An 18,593-nucleotide genomic window follows, 5' to 3' on the forward strand; every position below is an offset into this window, starting at 1 on the left:
AACCCTCTCCTGGCTGGATCTGTCTAGTACTTCATGTCCCTGCATTATGCTGCATTAAACTGTGTTGTCTCACTTCCCGCTGTTCTATCTGGTTAATAAACCAATCCCTGGTTAAGCTATTTGACATGTGGACTGACTTCCATTACACACCACTGACACCTACTGTATCAACATAGATTCTGCCAATGAAAACACCCAGCTTCACTATGTATGTGCCATCCCACACAGAACACTGGCTAGGCTGGCACACCTTGTAAGGAAGGACGAGCATGGCCAAGCCTTCACAAAATTTGTGATGGACTTTGCTCCTGTGTTCTGTAGTATTACTGCATATGGAGGACACGTCACTGTAGGTCATGATGTGATCACAATAACTCCTGACATGTGCATTACAACATTTCCATGGACATTCTCACCAAAAAGCCACCACTGTGCCCAACAAGTCAGAAGTGAAAAAGGAATTTGTGTCAAGTGTGACTGAGTCTAAAGGCTGCACAAATATTTTAAGATGCGATGGAGTTTAGAACCTTTTTTATAGATGTATGTGGTACCCCAGATCCAGAGTGTATCATATGTGTTACTTTGCTTATAGAAATATCTGTTTATATACAAATTGGTATGAATATGTATATATGTATTAAAAAGTACTACAATAATATCCTGATTTTCTTATGAGATTGAATGGAGGTTCTGATCTCCCAGAGATTCCACCCCTTAAAATGCCTCTTATTTGGGAGTCAGGAACTGTGTGTACAGACTCTGCAGCAGGTGACAGGGTTAAGTGCTGCTGACATATCTGAGGCAGCTCGAGGACACTGGAGGGGACAGTTAGAGGTGCACTGGGTGGGAAGTCAGCTGGCATGCGCAGGGACAAAGGTCGTCTATAAAAGAGCCGTTATCCTCAACGGTCGGAGAGACTGCGTGAGGTAACCATCAGAGGAGGCAGAGCAGGTCTGCGAGCGGTTTACCTGTGCTCCTGAGGGGACTGGCGAGTGGCAGCTCTGATGCAGAGGTCCAGCTGTAGCAGCCTAGCAGGAGCAGAGAGTCGGGAGTTTCCTCAGTATGTGCAGCAGGGGGCGGGGACAGAGCAGGCAGTCCCTCCTCCCAATAAGGAGGGCCGTGGGTGGTGGCTGTGCAAATGAAGGCAGGCACTGGAGAGACTGACAGATGGAGCTATCCTCTGAATAATGCTGATCTGCCTAATGAAAGGAGAGGAGCTCCGTGAGTATTACTGCACAATCTTCACTGCTTCCCTCTGCAGCAGCAGCAGCAGCAGCAGCAGCACCAGATAAAAAGAGCCCACTTCCCTCTCTGACAGGAGCAGTGACATAATTAGATAATTTAGGGGAACAGGCTAAGGGTCCCTAAGTGTTGTGCAATTCATGACAACCAGAGACTCAGGATTGTATCTATTAAACACACAGTTACTGTACTACATAAACACTGAGCTCAAGGAGTTATTGAACTGGTAAAAGCTATCCTGCTAAAACTAAGGGCCTCATTCAGACCCACTCGCAAGCGGCTGTCTGCTCGCAAGTGGGTCGATGGTGTGCACTGCGCATGCGCACGACGGAGGGAGCTCCGTCGTGCGCATGCGCCAGACGCGACGAGCGAAGGACTTTCCTTCGCTCGTTGTGTCTAATCAAAGGGGGCGTGCTGTCGATGTTGATTGACAGCACGCCCCCTTTGGTGGGCGTGCCGGGGGCATGCCTGCCAGACGGAGGCGTTCCCAATGGAACGCCTACCGTCAGAAGCCGGCCCCACTGACATCACTAGTGATGTCAGTGGGAGTGATTTTGGCTCTGATAGAGCCAAAATCACTCCAGGGCTTGTGGTCGAAAACCCCGACCACAAGCTTCTGGTCACACTGGCGATGGTCGCGATGGTCAAGACCATCGCGACCATCATCCTGCACGCTCGTATGTGCTGTGGGTGGTGACCCACAGCTATATGAGCGTCCAGGAGGACGCTCCATTTTCATGGAGGACGGCCCTCATTCAGAGCGAGCGCTCTGCTCAGAGCATCCGGCTCTGAATGAGGGCCTAAGTCTAGTAGTGAGAATAAGGGAATTAAACACAAGTCAATCTTACTGAATGTACATATAAAGACTCTTCTGGAAATCCCTCTTTACCAAAGTTATAGTCTCATCAAGCTTGCACTCTTAGGAAGTTTCAGTAACTCATATTATTACTAAAGCTGTGTCAGGATACATAAAGACTTCTACAGGGATAGCCCCTTATCAATAGGAATACAGACAGTGCTATTCTCCTACGCTACTTCAGGATAGGAATTCCTTGCAGAGTAGTGCAGTAACAGCACACACACAGCGAGAAATAATAGGAGGACTAAATTGGCTGCGCTGAGACTAAACTGGTACAGTCTGCTAAATCTTCAGTAGATATTATATATTCAGCAGCGTATGTGGCCGGAGTTTGCAATCTTCCCTTATATTTGAGTCAGCCAATCCATGAATCTTAAAGACAGGAGCCATTAAACTCTATTAAAATACCAGCAGCAGATTTGCAACAGTATTTCTTAAAGGGTATACGCAACTAGTATTGCCATAGTAAATAAAAACAGTTTATTTCACTAAAGATACCAGGTCAACCAGCATGTTAGCTCTCTGGACAGTGCACCACCTGTAAAGAAAGTGCTGGACTTTATGGTAGCCAACAATTTATATGCATGTAACAAATGTTTAGGTCATAGAAAAAATGGAATTATACACTTAGTTGCCAGGTAAATTGTAGCGCAACCTTTTAATGTGTTTTGATCTTACCTATCTGGAAATTTTGACAGGTAAAACCCTAATCTTGTGTGAACAGTTGTATTTAATTTCTTCTTCATATACATGTATAGTTGTTATAGTAATCAATTAGTATACACAGTTTCCCTGATTGCTGTTTGCTTGGACACAAGCAGTACACAGCCTTTTCCAGTGTTCCAGTAAAATAAAACTAAACGTTCTTTCTTTTGGAAATGTGAGTTCCTAGCAAATGTATAACTGGTAACATTATTGAATGTCGTAACATTGTTTAACCCATGTTAGGTCTCTATAATAAAATGTAACTTTAACTGAAAACCTGTGGTGGTAACTACCTGTGCTAATAGTACCCTCCTTACCTCTCTGAGCAACCAAGAGGAAGTAAGAAACCTATCCTACCTTGGTGAGATTTGAACACTTTACACTACACTTGTCGGGGTGTCACATGTACAGGACTCTTATATTGAAACCTGTTATTCAGTAGAACAACAATCAGAAGAACAAAAATCATAAACAAGAGAGAAAATAGTAATATGATATGTATAGCAAACCTAGGGCCTCACTTAGTAACGAGTTTTATCACCAAAACGAGTGATAAATGTCACTGTGTATGATAAGTGGTGCTCCAGCCAATCAGCTCCCAACTGTCAACTTTTAGAAAATTTACAGTTGGGAGCTGATTGACTCGTTTTGGGGTTAAAACTCGTTACTAAAAGTGGGGCCCTAAAGCAGCTTTGCAATTCTGTCCATCTCAGATACAAATGCAGAAGGAGGTGTCAGACTATACCATGCTGTGTTTGTGATCCCAGCACTGAGACCGATGGATTCGATGGATGGTCCTCTGGTTAGGCTGCAGGAGCTGAAGCTTCCCGTAGCCTGACCGGGTGCTGGTCACTTAAGAGGTCAGGAATTTGCGTCCATCGACATAGACCCTGGCCTCGTCCCTCCCAGAAAATTGGTGAGACTAGTGGAGGCTCCAGAGGTGGGGCTGCAGCACAGTCCAAAATTAAAATAGGGGAACCACACCAACTGACCTTCCAAACACTGCCAAAAATCGCCAGCCAGGACTCACTTGCAGGTTGTGTGGCTCCCCTATTTGAATTTTGGACTGCGCTGCAGCCCCACCTCTGGAGCCACCACTGGGGGAGATACACCTCCATTTCCGGGAATGGTGACCAGACATGCCGCCGATCCACCCCCCAGTTGCATGTCAATCATGCTGGAGTCTGGGAGGGAGGGGCTGCAAGTGAGATCGCAGGACGCAGTCTGCACATGCGCAGAATGGGACCTGTGCAGGCACAGACCCCTCAACATCGGAGATGCATGTTAATCATTGGATTAATGTAGATATCTGAATCAGACCCTGAGAGCCCTGAGTAACATTGAAAGCCTATTGAGTATAAAGGCTAACCCATGCATTGTCCAAAGAAAAATAATATTCATGTTTTTTTCCATAGTTGAATAAATTCCTCCATGGGACAATATAGGTTGAGGAACAGATACAGAGAAAGTATAAACCACATGTTTTACATTTGTGAGATTTACAGTATTTCAGGACCATTTCTGTTAGAATATGTTGTGCCATCTAGTTTGTATGCTACTGCCTGGACATTAAAGGTCTGTGTTTGATTTTTGCCTTCAAAAGCTGATGTTGAGGTTAGGAAGCCAGAGGGAAGAAAAGGACAAAGCTAATCAAAGCTTTCTCCCTGCTAGGGAATTGAACTCTCAGGTCATTCATCATAGCTCAGTGAATTGTCTAATGTGCTTGACTACATTCTTCTTTTAGGGCAGGTAGGTGAATGAGTCGAAGAGCATTCAAACATACCTGGTCTCATAAGACATCTGCAAATATAATAGAGAATTCCATTTAATCGCATCACATTCTTTAAGAAAATAAATCCATTTAATAATGTGTGATATATTAATTATAAATAGCTGATGCTGAATATTTATACTTAATGGAACGGGAAAGGTAGCACTCGTTATGTTATATTATAATATATTTTAACACAGGGCCGTAGCTAGGGTAGTGCGGCCGGTGCCATCGCACAGGGCACCACAGGTCAGGGGGCACTGTTCAGGCCTGTCAAATCTCTGTTTATTATAATTCTTGCTTGTAGCTTCCTCGTATTTCATCCCCAGCATCTCCTGGCCTCTCCTATCTCTTCCCTGGCCCTTCCCCATGAGGTCATGGCCCTTTTTTGGGTGCATTATGTCCCTTTGAAAAATGAGGGGGGTGCAAATGCTCTTTCTGGCACAGGGCACCAAAAAGTCTAGTTACGGCTCTGTTTTAACATAACATATTCTACCATACATAACAAGGCTTTTCAGTTATTTTTTTCAGTCCTAAACATACTGTATTTTGGAGTTTCAGAATATACATAATTATTTATAAGCACAGAGAGAAGTGCTAAATTAATCCGTAGAGCATTAAATTCAGCAAAGGAAATTTCTATTTAACACATGGGTTGGTCACTACCTTTAGTCAATTTGTGGAGAATAGTAGGACTTTCATGAAGCACTCTGAGACTGATTCTGAGGGGTAAATTTACTAAAGTGCAGGTTTTTAGAAATGTCCATTGCCATAGCAACCAATCAGATTCTAGCTATTATCTTCTAGAAGGCGTTAGTTAAATGTTAAGTAGAATCTAATTGGTTGCTCCACTTCTAAAAACTCTCACTTTAGTAAATATACCCCTGAGTTAGGAGCAAAGCAAGTAACTATGCACATTGAAGTCAGAGAATAAGCTTCATGCCAAGTGAAGTTAGTAGAACGTTGCATTGAATTATACTAGAGATGTGAGGTTCAGTTCTCCAGAAATCCCAATCCACCCGAATTTTGTGAATCCGGACAGGTATGAGTCGATGTTCTAATCTCCCGAGGAGATCTGGACAGATCCGAGTGGTGGTTCTGATATTGCCCCAGTTCGAAATTTGGATTTTAAACCCGAATTTCAGGTTTTGATTACAAAAATTACGTGTTTTTAGCTGTTTTTTAAAACATTTTTTATTAATTAAAAAACAAAAAAAACAAAACCCAGATCCAGAACCGAAACACAAAGATGAATCCAGATCCAAAACCAAATCTAAGCACGGGGGTCAGCGTGGGATACGTTTAATATGCCGGCAGATGGGATCCTGGATGTCGATATACCTATGCCGGAATCCTGATGTCCGGAATAATGCTCTTACCGCTATCCCGATGACATCAGGATACTGACGTCGACATCCTGGGTATGTTTTACACTTAGCCCGAGGATGGGGGGGTTAAGTTTAGGGACCCCCAGGGGGAGATTAGGGTTAGGTACCTCCTGGGGAGGGTTAGTGTTAGGCTGCAGGGAGGAATGGTTAGGCACCACTGGGGGTCGGTTAGGGTGGGGAGGGTTAGGTTTAAGGTGCAGGTAGGGGGGGATTAATGTTAGGCACCACCGGAGGGAGGTTAGGGTTAGCCAACACAAGGGGAGGTTAGGGTTAGGCTCCACCAAGGGAGGGTTAGGGGGGATGGGGGAAAGTTAGGGTACTTAATGCTCCTGTCAGGATTCTGCACCTTCATGTTTCCGGCATCGGGATTTGAACGGGTGGCAATTTAGCCGATGGTTATTCATACCCAACCCGGTCAGCGCACATCTCTATATTATACATATAATTTAGACATGTGTAAGACACTTGTATTTTGTTATTGGTTTTGGCTCTGAATCCATTTTGAAGTTTTGGTTTTGGCTTTGCCCAAAATTCTTTGTGTGTTTTGGTTCTGGTATTGGTTTTGGTTTTCACTAAAAATGGTCAAAAACAGGAAAAATCATGTAATTTGTAGGTTTTTTTTTCCCTTCCTACATTACTATTAATATCAGTGTTCGTTTCTAGTCATTCACAGTCAATTTTATAAACAAACACCTAAAAACTATTATAATTGTTCATCAATATTGTCCAAAGGCTGAGGGTGCTGTCTAAATTTAGTGATAGACCTGTGGCACAAGCACAAAGCAATTTAATAATTTAATATCATATAGATCACCTGTAAAATACAATATAAATAAATAGGAGCAAGGTCCTTTTATGCAACACAGAAATTAAATGTTGGCAGATTTAGAGGCAAGTTTCTTTTAAAAGAAGATACTGATGACCAGGGGGCCACTGTGAGCAGACATGGGCCTGTGCACTGGGGGTGTGGCCAAGTCTGGAAGGCATGTCCATGTCTCCTCCTCCCCAAATTTTTTAAAAAAATCCTATGCACCGTGGACTGCAAAGAAGGACTTTTGTGCCCCTCAGCAACAGACCTGGGCCTGTACTGACAATGGTAGCTTCCCTAGTCTCAGATTCTGTCTTAGTGCAGAGCAATGTGTCCCCTGACACAGCCCCAGCTCACTCTGCTGCTCTACTCTGACTGCTGGACTCAGCAATCAGGAAAACACTCTGGCCCAACACACTGGAATTAGACATGTCATCCAATTGGGTCTCAGGGCTGCTGATCACAGGTGCACAGGAGTCATACAACCAACATGCTGCAAAGGGATCCCCCCTCCAGACCTGGGCCTCTGCCAGGCCCTCCTGACAAGCCTGGGACTGTGTAAAGAGTACCTCTCCCTCTCAACGTCTCTGATGATGATTTTGAAGAGATCTCATAAGATAGAATTAATCTTAATAGCTAGAGTCCTCTGTAGTGTGTTAGGATGTTAGGGAAGTGGGAATAGTACTACATCCTTAACAGAATATGTTAGCAATATGAAGTTTAGTTATTCATAGTTAGATATATTAAAAGCTTTGAGGTGACATTTATCAAGTATATTCCATAAAATGATAGGTAGAGGTTGATTGGTTGTTGTGGGCAACTTCTCCACAGGTCCACTTCTCCACTCTTTTCACTCCTTTATACTATACATCAACCTCTAAATTTAATAAAATATAATATAATAACTAAGAATTAAAATGAATTGCTATTTTATTGATGAAGAGTAGAATATAAGAAATAATAATTAAAAATATAAATAAAGTATGAAGGGGCCATATATTATTATATGGATTTTCATGAAATTGAGATGGAAAGTAGAGCTTCAGATCAAACTTTTACATTAATGGATTTTTTTTTTAAAAAGAAATACAAGATTAAATTTGATTAAAAAGATTATAATTTATATTTGAAGGAGACCCTGAATATAAAGCTCTGTAGCTGATGGTGGTTGTGGTGAGAAAGAGGTGTACCATACAGTGAGCTTCTATCCAATATTTTTTGGAAAAATTGATTCAAGACTTATTACAAATTAATAATTATGGCAGTGGCAACTGCTATTATACCCTGACATTTAACGAGGCAAAATAACACCTGTCCCACTCCCGAAGTCTGGGCATGCAATGAGGCAAAATAGCACCTGTCCCATTCCCAATGTCTGGGCACCGCATGGCCACAAAGACCAGTAATCGGAATTAGGACACTTTAAATCTGGTGTTATAGGCTTGCGGCAGCAGCAGCCTTCCTATTGTTTGGCTGTAAATATGGTTTATCTCCTCAAGGGATCGGACTTATGTGAATAACCAAAAATTCTCTGCATAATATAAATGGGTTGAGTACGGGATGCTGGCACTTCTGACGCCAGCATCCTGACAGGGTTAGGATACCGACACCTGTTGTTAAGTACCCTAACCCTACCCCTACCTCTAAACCTAGTGCCTAACTTTAAAACCTAATCCTAACCCTCCCCCTAAATCCAGTACTTACCATCGGGATTCCGGTGGTCTTGATGGTGCTTCGGGATCCTGACTGATGTTGGGATTCTGATGCCCGAATTCTGAGTGCTGGCACCCTGACAGCTGGGATTTAAACTATATACCATATAAATAATATACATTAATACATATTTAAAAAAAATGATAAATGATCATTGATGACAAGAAAGAAGATTGAAATGGTGGCCCAGTCTCCATGGAATGACAAGGAAGAAAAATAAAATGGTGGTTCAGACTCCATGGTACAACAAGGGCAGCCAGAGATTGACACCTCATCAAAAATACAGGCCAGTCATTGGAATTAAGACACTTTAAATCCTCTAAAGAGCATTACTTTAGTGGTCCACAGCTGCTGGTGATCCTTGGATGCTTTCTATTTTTTGCTGTATGATTTATGTTATATGTTATTTTTCCATAAGGGGTGGGACTCATGTGAAGAACAAAAGAACAGTCAAGCAACAAATACACATACACAAGGTGCTAAGACAGACCGTGTGCATTACCATTAATTGTTAATTTTTTTTAGTAAATTAAAAAATTAAAAAAATGTAAAACATGGATTGGCTTGATGATCTTATGGTTAATATTTTTTTCCCTTTTTTTAAAATCAAATTTCAAATGATAATTTTTTTATTTACTAGTACTACTTATACTTTGAGAATAATTTACCAGATCATCATTTTGAGGACACTGGGCTTGATTGGTTACGGAGCGCAACTGCGTTTACGCACACAGACGGACGATTGTGTGCACATTAATCACAGTGTGTGAAGTCTCCACTGCGATCACACTGCAATTGCAGTGTCCACGCAGACCCATTGAGGAGTGATCGACAGGAAATGACCATTTGGGGTTGGTGACGGGGGGTGGGCAAAACGCAGGCGTGTCATTGCGTTTGAATGCTGTTACAGGGCCATGCATAAATTAGCCATTGCAATGGCATATGCAGCTTGAGCTTTCACTGCGTGAGATGAGGTTAGCAAATTCTGAGTAAGATCAGCCCTGTTGTAGTTGTGCGTGAGGCTCCCATGGTACTTGATGTTACAGTTGTTTTCGCAGACTTGCAATGTATTACATATGTGAGTATGGGGAAGTGGACATCCTTATGTTAGGCTCCGACGGTTTTGCGATTGCAAACATTAGCATGTTTTTGTAGTGAGTCTGCGTACGTAATCGCAGCTGCAATCGCAAAAGCGATCTGTAATTTATCAGGCCTACTGTCTGTACACAGTAACAGTATATGTCTTGTCTTTGTCCAGTTTGTTGTATACCTTTTGCTTAACTTTCCATCGGCAAGGATTAAGAATGTTTGGCTTTGCTGCTTGCCCACTCACTTTGCAGGCCCACTCCTCACCACATTTCTTAAAAATTGAAAGCTTCATGCTGCTTGTGCAATGCTTTAACAAGCAAGAATTTACAAATTCATTATCATTGTCGTAGGCAAAATCCTCCTCATCATTGATGTCAAGAATGTTGTCATCTTCTTCCCCAATATCAGTTCCTACCCCCTGGAATCTAGAGTTGCATCATATCCATTATTTTAAAGATGAATATGCTGTTTCTCAAACAATTTGTAGCTAATTTTGATGAATACCAATTTCTCTACATTTTTTGGTAGTAGTCTCCTATGATGATTACTCACAATGTTCCCTGCTGTGGTAAACACTCTTTCAGTGGGTGGGCAGTTAAAGTACTCCATAGTGTGTACAAGCTGCTCCAAATTTCCTTATCTCCCTCCCAAAACTCCAATGGACACTCTGTGATACTAACTTGTGTATTGTGATTAAACTTAGTAGTCCTCAGTGGGGTCCCAGGTCATTTTACAAATATACACTGCATTACAATAAGATGTGGTAGAGTTGTCACTGTCAAAATTGGGCCTTTCATTATGCCAGCCTAGATGTTATAATAACCTTCTGATCATCATCTGCAAATCTGTGAAAATCTAAGTTTTTTGCTGGCATTATTATTACTACTACTAATAGCAGCATTAATAGAAGCAGAGGATTTGGCACTTGAGACTTGGTCCGTCAACTTTTTCACAAGGATCTCTTTACATGAAATAACACTTAAGATCTGAAACATTTGGAAAAAAGACATGACATTCTGTAAGACTTAAAACTAGGATCAAGTATGGTTGAGAAAGTATAGTCATCATTCTGCAAGATCTTGCACACCCATGGGTCTTTGCAGAGGGAATGTAGACATTGATGTACTAGGCCAACATATTTTGCAGAATCACTTGCTTTCATCATAACCTCCTTTAGCTGCTCTAAATGCTTTTTGAGTAGTTTGAGTAGTATGACTTGACTCTGGTTGGGAGTTTCAGAACTCACTTTGTTTTCTACACTTTCAAATGGCTTTAGTAGCTTGCATACAACTGAAAGGATTCTCCAGTGTGCTGCAGAAAGGTAACATGACTCCCCCTCTACTTAAATATTGGCTAGATGTGTAGATCTTGATGGCTTGCTGCTGTTCCTCCATTCGCTCAAGCATATAAAGTGTGGAATTCCACCTTGTTAATACTTCTTGCTTTAGTTGATGATATGACAGGTCATATTTTTTTGCTGATGGTGCATTTTTGTACAGGCCATTGCGGAATGCCGAAAATGCTCCAAAATTGTACGGATCATGGATGGCATTGCCTGCACAGACCTCTCTTTTTTAAGGAAATTTTGAAACACCAAGTGTATTGTGTGGGCAAAGTATGGCATGTGTTTAAAATTGCCCATTCAAATTACATTTGCACTTTTGTTTCCTTTATCAGATATGAGAATCCAGAGGAGAGTTTAATTGGGTGAGCTGTTTGAATAAAACATTATGAAGTTTATGTAACTCGTTTACACCGGTATGTGTCTTTGTGAAGCTAGCAATACATAAATTAGCTTGCCTGTGAGTGAGTTGGCATCGTGTGCGAACACTACTGTGCTGAGAGAATGAGGATGATAATGAAGATGATGATACTGCTACTGCTGGCGCTACTGCTGAGGGTGATACACCTATTCAGTGGGCTGTCACGATCATGTAGTCTTTTGTTTAACCAGTGTTGCTTTTCCAAATATCTGTAGTTAGGTGGATAGTTGGTACAATGTTCTTTTCAAGGGAAGTAATGACTTTGGATTTGAACTCTCTGTATCGCTATGGGATTACTGTTTGAGAGAAATGGAATCTAGATGGAATTTGGTAGCGTGGGTACATGACCTCTACCAATTGGCTGAAACCTTTTGCATTTATTGTGGATATTGGATGCAGATCAAGTGCCAACATGGTTGTCATGGCTTTGGTGATCCGCTGTGCAACAAGATGATGGCTGTCATACTTGCTTCCCATTTCGAACAATTGTTTGACAGACAATTGATGGAAACTAGGCTTACTCTGGTTCCCCTTCTTAAATGATAGTCTACTCCTCAAAGCAGCTGCCCTAGCACCCAAAGAGACTTCATGGGAATAGTGGTTTGCATTACAGGGGTCAGATTACATTAGAGAACTACTTACTACTGTTCCCGAGAAGGCCAATGATGAGGGTGTTGGCGGGGAAGATTCCATGAGGAATTTAATCATGTTGTTGGTAGTTATTATTGGACTGCTTATTGCAGGGGATTTTAGCTTTTTGGGATAAACTACTTGCATGGATAACATATTAGCAAAGAGGTGCCAGTTGGATAACATTCATAACTTGAATTGTTTTGGTTTAACAAAGGCTTAAGATAATTTGACAAACATTGTCTGGCTTGAGGTAGAAATAGTTTCACACCTGACAGAGAGATTTTATTGTGGTCTTTTGGCCACGCATAACAATAATACGCTTATAATAGGAATGATGTTGGAACACTGTTGGATGCTTTACTTGGAGACATTCACCACCACCACATCATCATCATCATCATCATTTTTTCATGTACAACATACAGTAGTCATCATCATCTTCCTCAATGTCAGATACACAATTATCGCCATCATCCTGTTGCAGATTAACTTTCATATTCTATTTCTAAATCTTCATCTATACTACTCTTCCTCACTTTTTCAGATGATTGTGGGAGGATGCAGCCAAGAGATTATCACAGTTTTAAAATGCTTCTCATGGACACCCAAGCACTCTCCTCTGGATTTTTCAGTATACACTAATTTTGTTTTTTGGTCTCAGGGTTATTAATTTCAGATATGGACACAGATATGTCCAGTTGCATCTTTGCCTCGTGTGTGGCAAATCATACCATGTATGGTGCAAGTCGTGCGCTTGAGAATGTGTATGCGCATTGCATCTGCACCTGCTACCCCATAGGATTGCATGATGCAAACAGCACACGACATGGCATACCGTGGCGCAAGCAGCTGCAGCAAATCGTATGACGTGATGCGTGTGCACATTTGCAGCGAGAGTGGCAAGGATGCAAGAGGACACATCTGTATGTCTGTTTTTGAGGTGACACCAGTCACACCACTATTACTAATCTAGGCTGAAGGAGTCTTTTTGCCTTCTAATGTATATACCTATTTATCTTCTATACTATGTATTTGTACACCACTAGTACTACAAGTTGCAGGAGAAGCATGACTGTGTTGGCCACTCACTTTTGATCTGGACTTGTTTCTTCTAGCATCATGTTGAGCAAAAAGTGGCCATGGCCTGAGCTTTTATCTGCCACTATGGGTGATGTATGGAATGTTAGCTATTTTACTTATTTCGGCATAATCACTACTGTACATTCATCACCAATGACATTTCCACTAGAGATGAGCGGGTCCGGTTCTCTGAGAACTCTGCGATCTGGGTTGGGATCCGAGTCCGGCTCAGCTTTTCCCACCTGACTTGGATCCCAAAACGAGGCAAAACATCATCCTCCCGCTGTCGGATTCTCGCGGGTTATGGATACTATAAAGGTACCCGGTCATCGGCACCATTTTCACTCCAGCTGTAGAGAGTGTAGTGAGCAGAGGGGTGCTGTCTCCATCGAGGGGCTGCTGTGTCCGTCCAGGGCAGAGGCTGCTGTGTCCATCCAGGGGTTGCTGTGTCCGTCCAGGGCAGAGGCTGCTGTGTCCATCCAAGGGTGGTTGTGTCCATCTAGGGGCAGTGGATGCTGTAATCATCCAGGGGCTGATGTGTCCATCCAGAGTAGGGACTGCTGTGTCCATCCAGGGGTTGCTATGTCCATCCAGGGGCAGTGGCTGCTGTGTCCATCCAGAGGCTGCAGTGTCCATCAAGGGCAGGGGCTGCTGTGTCCATCCAAGGGTAGGGTCTACTGTGCCTATCCAGGGCAGGGGCTGCTGTTTCCATCCAGGAATTGCTGTGTCCATCCAGGGGCTGCTGTGTCCATCCATGACAGGAGATGCTGATGTCCATCCTGAAGTTTATATGTCCATCCAGGGGCAGGAGCTGCTGTGTCAATCCAGGGGTGCTCTGTCTGTCCAATGGTTCCCAGTGTTAAAAAAATAAAATAAATGCAAATAATATCATTTAAAAATAGATTTTTTTTGTGCTGTACCCCAGTATACTATATATTTTTTTTTACTATGACACTGCCTGTCAGAGCACAGTGTAATATTCATACACGTATTGTGAGTTGTGACACTGTAAGTGGAACCGCAGTGTAATATACATGTATTATGACACTGTAAGTGGTAGCGCAGTGTATTCACGTATTAATACTGTGACACTGTAAGTGGTCGCGCAGTGTATTATTCATAAAATATATTTTGACATTGTAAGTGGTAGCGCAGTGGATTATTCATAAAAAATATTGTGACACTGTATGTAGAAATGTAGTATAATATTAAATATGTATTGTGACACTGTAATTGGTAATGCATTGTATTCATACAAAATTTTGTGACACTGTAAGTGGAAGTGCAATGTATTCATAAAAAATATTATGACACTAAGTGGAAATGTAGTGTAATATTCAACATGTATTGTGGCACTGTAAGTGGTAGTGCAGTGTATTCATTTAAAAAAAATTGTGACACTGTAGGTCATTGATACCACAGTGTAATATTTAAAATTGGTACAAATTGACGTGTGCGCTGTACCCCACTTTGTTTATGTTTGTTGAAATGGAGAATGATCAGTTGAGAGGAGAGCAGGAATCACATACTAGTGCTGACGCTGCTGCCAATGCCACCAGTCATGACAATACTAGTCTGTCTACGTCATCTCCTAAAGCTGATGCACAAAGGCATACAGGGCTTAAGTCAGGGCATCTAAAATCAAAGAACCAATCTTTTACATTGGTAAAGAAAATACAGTAACATCAAAGAGAAAGTTATCTGCAGAAAGACATAGAATTGGCAATAAGCCTTTCACCACACAAATTGGTAAGGAATGGCAACGGCCTTGACCTTTATTTACGGCTGGTGGTTCTGCCTCTTAAGATGATGTAAGCCCTTCTCCTGTAGACATTTAAAAATAATGAAAAACTTTAAGGCATAGGAACCAACTGTGTGCTCAGAATTGTCACAAATTCCTGAGGAGAGTTTAAGTGTGTCAGAGGGTGCCATGTGTGAGCCTTTCCAAAACTGTAGTCGAAGTGGAGCTTCCATCCAATACTTGTGCATCCTCTGCAAATGTGGGGATGAGCAGCACAAATCAACATGCTAACATAGAAATCACGGATGCTTCTGTGGAAGTGCAGCAGGATGAGGAGGATATTTGAGTAGCTGATGCCAATAAGAATGTTAATGATGAGGATGCTGATGATGAGGATGTTGTTGATGAGGATACTTTTTGTGTAAATCATGCCCCAGTGGAAGCACAAAAACTAAAAATACACAAGGGAGTGCTAAATAAAAAGTTACAAATTAATTTAATATGACATATTTAGCAAGGTATACATTACCAGTGGAAACAGTTGTTACCCATGATAAGGAAAAGCCTATTGCCATGCCTTGGCATAAAACAAAAAAATCTGCTTCTTTTGTTTGGAATCATTTCTACCCAAATCTGGACAACAATTGTCAAGCCATCTGTACACATTATTATGTCAAAGTAAGTAGAGGTAGCGACCATAACCATCTTGGAACCTTCTCCCTGTTACATCATCTACAGCGCTTCCATCCAATGTGTTTGCAAAATTCAGAAACTTTGGCTTAACAAGTAACAACAAGCAGTCCAGCATCAACTAGCTCCATTCTCTCTGCTAGATCAAAGCACTTGGCATCTTCACCACCAACACTTTCATCAACAATATCCTCAATCATGATCGGAAGTAGTCCTGCATCCAATTTGATAAGGCTAACTCAGTCCTCCCCTATCCTGGATTCCTCAGAAGAATCCTTGATCACTATGCCTGCTGCTGCTGTGAGTGGATCTTCATCCCAGAAGGGGACTAGGAAGACTACTAGTAGTAGTTCTAAAAAACAATTGACTGTTAAACAATCCTTTGCAAGGGGGAGCACGTACGACAGCAGTCACCCAGTTGCACAGTGGATCACTGATGCCATAACATCTATGCAGGTATTAGATGTGCGTCCGATATCTGCCATTAGTGCAGCGGGTTTTAGACAGTTGATTGAGGTCCTGTTTCCCCAATACCAAATCCCATCTGGGTTCCACTTGTCACGACCCTGTCTAGTTGTCACCTTTTTGCCTTGAGACTTACCCCTGTCAGCTGCCCCATGGATCTGTGTGCGTAATTTGCCTGGATGATTTGCTCTGATTATTGTACCTGGCCTCTCCTCTGTCTGTGAGCACTGCTAGCCCTGATTGGAATTGCAGGTGTGGTTCTGATTCTCAGAGCTGCAGAGATGAATACTCCCTCTGCATGTTGTGCCTTCCACCACTCAGAATGCTACTGCCAGACCACCTGTCCGTATCCACCAATTGATGCCAGACCCATGGTATATATATCCTCTCCTGATAGCATTCTGGGCCTGAACATCTCGTCTTCCCGTGGTGTATGGTTCATGCTGTTTCTGCATTCAAGTGTATTCCTGAAACCTGCTACAGCAACCCCTGGTGCAATCCAGAAAACCTGTTACAGCTATACCTGGCAATTCAGTAAACCTGCTGGCAGCAACCCCCCATGCATCCAGAAAACCTGCTACAGCTAAACCTGGCAATCCAGTAAACCTGCTGACAGCAACCCCTGGTGCATCCCAAAAGCCTGCTACAGTAATACCTGGCATCCAGACATCCTGTTACAGCAATACCTGGCCTGTGCTCTGCTGCTAGTACTACTGCTGGTTGGTCCCTGGCACTCTGTAAACCTGCATCGTCTCACCCTGCCTTGCTTCCTGCTGTGGATCAACTCCTGCTCCTTTTACCTACCTACTCCCTCCGTGAACCTAAAATTCCCAAACCTACCCATTCCTTCCTGAAACCTGTTATTCCCAATTATCCAATCCAGCCTGCACCTGAGTTCCAGCCTTTGTCACAGAAATTCCAGATTACCCTGTTTAGCCCTCATGTCAGCATTACCTGACTTCCTTTCAGCCATTGTCACATTATTCCAGTCCAGAGTCAAGTTCCAAACTCATCAGTTCAGTCCACGTTGTTCCAGTCCAGAGTCAAGTTCTTACTTCATCAGTTCAATTCAACAAGTCTTCCTGCCGGTCCCAGACCAGTTCCTCCAGTTCCTGTCATTTATCATCAAAGGCAATTTTCACTGCTACACAAGTCTTGTAAATAGAGCTATCTACATCACCCATGGTTCCAGTCCAGCCGGCCTCCAGAGAATCCAGTTCATCACCTGAGACAGGTAACTCACAAGCACCATTCATGACACCACTTCAATAGAAAAGTAATTCCTTCCCTGTACATGGACATTAAAATAACATAATTAGTGTCCTCCAAAATGCCATTGTACCCACTGTCAACTTAACCTCAGATATGTGGACAAGTGGAACAGGACAAACACAAGATTATATGACTGTAACAGCCCACTAGGTGGGTGTATTGCCTTCAGTGGCAACAACAGAAGCAGTAGCATCTAAGAAACAGCAGTGCATTCAAAGGCAGGCTACTCTGTGTATCACCGGTTTCACTAAGAGGCATACTGCTGACAACCTCTAATAAAAACTCAGGGAAGTCATTGCAAAATGGCTTACCCCACTTGGACTGTCCTCTTCATTTGTGATTCCTGACAACGCCACCAATATTGTGAGAGCAGTACAGCAGGGTGAATTCCAAAACATCCCATGTCTTGCTCACACAATTAACTTGGTGGTGCAAAAATTGTAAAAAAAATTACAGGGCCATGCAGGAGATGCTCTCTGTGGCCTGCAAAATTTCTGGACATTTTCACAATTCAGCAGGTGCATGTAAAAGATTGCAGTACCTGCAACAAATGTTGAATTTGCCCTGTCACCAGGTGAAGCAAGAAGTAGTTACAAAGTGGATCTCCACCCTTTATATGGTTCAGCGGATGGAGGAATCGCAAAAAGCCATCCAAAGCTACACAACAAACTATGACATAGGAAGAGGAGGGGAAATGTACCTTACTCAAGCTCAGTGGAAAATACTTTTGGTGTTGTGCAAAGTACTGAAACCCTTTGAAGTAGTCACCTGTTCAGACACTGCCAGCTTGAGTCAGGTAATTCCCCTAATTAGACTGTTGGAAAAGCAGTTTGAGATAATGAAGGAGGAACTGAAACAAAGCAATTCCAGTGTGTATGTCGGACTTGTAGATCAAGTCTTTTATTCGCTTCACCAGGATCCAAGGGTTGTTAGGATCTTACAATCAGATGAATACATTTTCGTGATCATGCTGGATCCTATGTTTAAGTCATAAGTTGTGTCTTTCTTAGCATGGGACACATATCTGAACAGATGCAAAGAGCTATTGGTAAGGAAATTGTCAGCTCAAGAGGCTCGTGATGCAGCGATGGCTCCTCCTTCAGTTTCTCCAGCAAGGGCGGCTGCCAGGAAAAAAAACAGACTTTCCAAAAAGACCCACTGGTGATGCAGATGTGTCAACCACAACCAAGTTTTGAAATTTGGTCAGGTCTGGAAGAATTGCCTACAATCAATGAGACTTCTACCGTGACTCCATCTGATATGGTCACCATTCAAAAAATGGTTGAGGATTATTTTAATGATAGCATCCAAATAGACATGTCAAACTGTCTGTTACAAAAATTACAGAGGCACTTGAGGCTGTAATGGTGGAAT

Source organism: Taudactylus pleione, unplaced genomic scaffold (genome assembly GCF_031769625.1).
Source record: "Taudactylus pleione unplaced genomic scaffold, aTauple2 ptg000206l, whole genome shotgun sequence".
In the NCBI taxonomy this organism is placed as follows: Eukaryota; Metazoa; Chordata; class Amphibia; order Anura; family Myobatrachidae; genus Taudactylus; species Taudactylus pleione.